Source organism: Myotis brandtii, unplaced genomic scaffold (genome assembly GCF_000412655.1).
Source record: "Myotis brandtii unplaced genomic scaffold, ASM41265v1 scaffold547, whole genome shotgun sequence".
NCBI classification, from domain to species: domain Eukaryota; kingdom Metazoa; phylum Chordata; class Mammalia; order Chiroptera; family Vespertilionidae; genus Myotis; species Myotis brandtii.
Genome location: NW_005370024.1, coordinates 3,035,630 through 3,040,111, shown reverse-complemented (window position 1 = coordinate 3,040,111; position 4,482 = coordinate 3,035,630).

Genomic DNA, 4,482 nt, shown 5'->3' with positions numbered 1-4,482 from the left:
CCGAAAGAAGCTGTGGGTGCGGCCGCCGCCCAGGTCTCCACGCCCTTCCTGCGCGCGGGCTCTGGGCACCGAGGAGCAGGGCAGCGGCGCTCAGAGACCCCAGCCTCACCGTTTCCGAAGTGAACCCCTAAGACAGCCTCAGATCTGAGGAAAATCTCCGCTGGAAAAGGTGTCTCCCCTTCAGGATGCTTTTCGGTCACATGGACCAAAGTTGCACCGCAGGCTTTTCAAAAGCTCCTCTGGAAAGGCTTAAAAATAAACCTCGAGCCTTCTTGTGAATATGTCCCAGAAGGTCCTGCTTAGGCCCCTTTATTGCAGGCTTTTATGATCTGACTTAATAATAGGGACGTCCATTTCTCCAGCACTGTGTGCTAGGCACATGGCCAAGCCTTTTACAGAAGCCAGCGAATCTTTTCATGCCTCAAGGGCACACCGTAAGTGACACATAAGATGTAAGTGATGTAATATGGATCTCTGATCGCCACTGTCTTACAGACAGGAGTTGGTAAGCACATTTGAATGCTGCCCGTGCAGGCATTTTATGAGGACTAAGTAGCAAGTGCCCCCTTCAGTCAGACTGTAATGCACGGCATTTTGCCCTTTATGAGTGAGCCGGGCAGCGAAGGGCAGCTAAAGCACCATGGCCTACAGTCTCGCTTCCCATGGATCATAAGAACACACCAAGTCTAGAGCCTGCTGTTCTGCCAGAATAGCTTTAAGACACACTTCCAGCTGCCCCCAAACCCCTGGGCCCTTCCTATTGGGAAATTCTGGAGTCTCTGCCGCTAAGTGGATACTGTTATCCTCCTTGGAGAGCTGGCAGCTGACTCAAATGGGCTGTGACTGGTGCAAGGCCACCCAACTCAGACTTGAACTCATACCCTTCCTAAAGTCCTTGTCCTGGAGCAATGAAACGCATTGGCCAATTATGTCATCTCCCCCTATGCTGGCAGCTTCTGAATGGCAGTTTATGTACTAAGAAGGAATAAAAGCTAACACTATTGAACTCTTACTGAATGTCAGGCACTGAAATAAATGATTTACATCTATCTTTCTAAAAAGAAGAAACCAAGGCACAAACAGATTAAGTATCTATTGGTTCAAGGTCACCTGGCTGGTAAGTGGCAGAGCTGAAATTGACACACAGCCCCCTGACTGGAGAGGGGAGGCTCCAAACTGCCCTTCTAGACAACACCTAATGCAAAGCATCTCTTCGCATGGCTCCATCAGTGTGCGGTAGCCTTTATAGATTTGTTTCTCTAAATTCAGGCAAAGACTGAAATTCCTTCCTTTGGAGCCAGGGTGTCTTTGAAAATAGCTATCATGTATTGAGTGCTTATATGCCAGGCACCAGTCATTGGCCATTTATTATGTGCCAGGCACTCTTCTAGGCCAGTTCTAAATCATTTCATGCTCAGCCAAACCCTATGAGGTAGGTTGTATTGCTAACCCCCGTTTACAGATGAGCCAGCTCCTGAGGCCTGATGTCATGCAAGCAGGAAAAAGCAGACTTAGGTTTGACTCCCAGGCAGTCTGGCTGTCGATGATTCTCTACTAGATTCGAAATAGAAGATCCCCTTGCTCAGAAGCCTCTGTGCCAATATCTACCAACTGTTTTTCCTCCCAACTTACTTATAGGAGGAGTGTCCTTCCTATTGGATGGAGTTTCTCTGCTGACCTACAGCTTCAAGCAGCATTAAAGAGAGAGAGAGAGAGAGAGAGAGAGAGAGAGAGAGAGAGAGAGAACCCCCCTGCTTGGCCTCAGTAACCAAGTTGGTAAAAAAAAGAACAGTCAACACATTTCTTGTTGTTCGAGACTTGTGGATTGTGTCTAGATCCTGAATGCCAGGAAGCCCAGAAGGACTCCTCCACCTGGGCATGCCCTTAAGGAAAGAGGAAGGGCCCACTACCTCCATGCTCTTTGCTAACTCTGGTGGTTACAAAGCGCTTTCACACGCATCCCTCCATCTGTGCCTTCTGTGAACGAAGGTGGTAGAGGGACTCCATTTTTCTTTGACTTAGTAAGTAACCAAAACATAGAATTGTTGCAGGCTGACCCACGTTGGCTTCAAGCCAGCCAAGGATATGAGCCAAACAGGCTCTTAGTTTGTCCTGATGCTTCATTGTCTTCAGTCACCATCCAATGTATTTGTGTCTGAACATTTCTTTTTAATCTACAAAGGCTGACTTTGGGGATAGGGTGGGCCAGTGTAACAGAGAAGCCAGCAGCTTTAGCATTTACACTAGTTGGTGCATCTCGGCCTCATCCTCTGCCCACCCCTCCCTGGGTGTCCCCAAAGACACTGAGTTGGAAACAGCAATGGAAGCTGAGGCAGTGAGTGAGTTGGTCCCCAGCAGACCTTGGGGAAAGTGCAGGGAAAGGCAGAGACCACGAGAGGCATGGCGCAGAGGACAGAGTGGTAGGCATGGCACGGTGTGGGGTAGTGCTTGGCTTTCAGACTTTAGTGTGTGATTTTCAGCTTCTGGTGGGTGCCTGGTCTCCCTGACCCTCCCTCCAGGTCATAGCTGTTGTGCACAAGAGGAGCACACTTAGAGCAGCGAGAACCAAACCACTGCAATTTCATGGGGCCCCTAGCAGAATGGATTTTGCAGGGAGTGCCCAGGCTCATCCAAGACCTTGGCTCGGGGCAACTGATAAGCTCCAGTGACTCACCTGCACCTTTTTGGGAAGGTCAAAGATGTGGCTTCCTTGCCTGATTGTGGGTGTTCCTTAGAACCTGCAGTGCACTACAGCCCTAGTTAAGGTTGGCGCCTTCCTGGTGCCTGGACAGGAGGCCTCGCTATCCATCTCTCAACCATTATTGAAGGTGGACTTTTTCATCCAGGAGATGAATCTGAGGCTCTGTGACAGGTGACTAAAGCAGGATTAGTAAATTCTGAGCAGACACTCGGCCGGTGTGCCTTCATGTTCCCCAGAACAAAGTGCGCCAGTCAATATTGGGACGTCACACCTCTGAAATGCATGACTGTCACCGTGAACCCTGGTGGAGGCAGTATAGCTCCTTGCTTCTCTATCCTCAGGGCCTTGCCCAGACCGAACCTGAAGGGACGGAGGTGAGGGCAGGCAGATGGCAGGAAGTGCGCAGAGGAAGTAACTCCTGAAGCAAACTGGAGACTGTTGGCTAACTATGTGGTTCCGTGGGTCACCCCCTGCAGTGGACAAGCCTAGGACGTGGACATGAGAGTCTTGCGTTTGCATGTCCCCTACTGACCTCAATTTCCTCCCACCTGAAGTGCGGATAATAACATAATAACCCACGGGATGGTGCTGATTGTGAGATGTCACCCTGAATTGTGAATTGTGTGAACTTAGAAACATGTTAAATTCATGGGTGCTGGACCTGACTCCATTCTCTACCAGTGCTGTGATCTTGGGCAAATGACTCAACCTCTCTGTGCCTCAACTTCTTCCTCTGCCCTTACCCCACACAGTTGTCAGTGTTCTAAAAAGCTTCGCCTTCCTCATGATTGAGGCTTGCCAATCAAAGAACGAGCCAGGTCTCCCTTTCCAGGGCTGAGGGACACAGCCGTCACACTGCTGGGCACTCCAGGAATGGTTCTGAGAAAAAACGTACCTTCCAATGACCACCCGGGAGACCTCAGACAAGCTGCCCTCCCCTCTGTGGTCTCATCTGTAAAATGAGTCCCTGAAAATGCATCCATCTCAGGCCCATTCCAAGGCTCGGTTTTTGTCACTGGTGTCCGGAGGGAGGAGAGGCTGGAAGGCTGAGGAGCCAGCAGAGTCGAGTCCATTTCTATGACCCCCTTGGGGTGGGAGCACCAGCCAGCAAGATCGCTTTGCCACTGCCTTTGGCGAGGGAGGACTGCGGGGCCCAGAGTTCCCCCTGCCACATATGGTCTGTGGATTTAGGTGTCAAAAACCGGAGAATTAGAAATGGTAATTTTCCGTCATTATGGCTGAAACGCGATCTGTCACAACAACTGGAACATGTCTCCTCGCTATCGAAAATAATGTTCGTGATTAGGAATCATTACATACGTCAAGCCGAGTCCATTAAGTTGTAGGGAGAAATTAGCCTTGACGGGTGAAATCAAACTACAAATATACAGGCCTCGCCTTCAGGAGGCCGAGCTTCGGCCCCAGGGAGGAGGCCAGCCAAAGCCGGGTGTTTTCTTAATACGGAACCGCCCAGAGAATTAATTCCCCCTTTCTCACTCCCCCTGGGGTCCCTCCTCCCTTCTCCACAGCCAAGCCCCCGCCCTAGGAGTGGGAGTGGGGCCCGGAGGTGTCCCAGGCAAGTAGCTGGAAACTTTGAAGTCCTTCAGGCCCAGGGGCGATTTCCCTGCTCGCCACTTGCAAGCTGTGTGACCCTGCCCTAGTCACTTGACCCTCCTGAACTTTGCTCCCTCGTCTATAAAGGAGAGATAATCCCATCCACTTTGTGGGGTTCTCCGGGGGATTAAATGAGATCAAATACGGTCAGTGCAGAGCACTAGCGG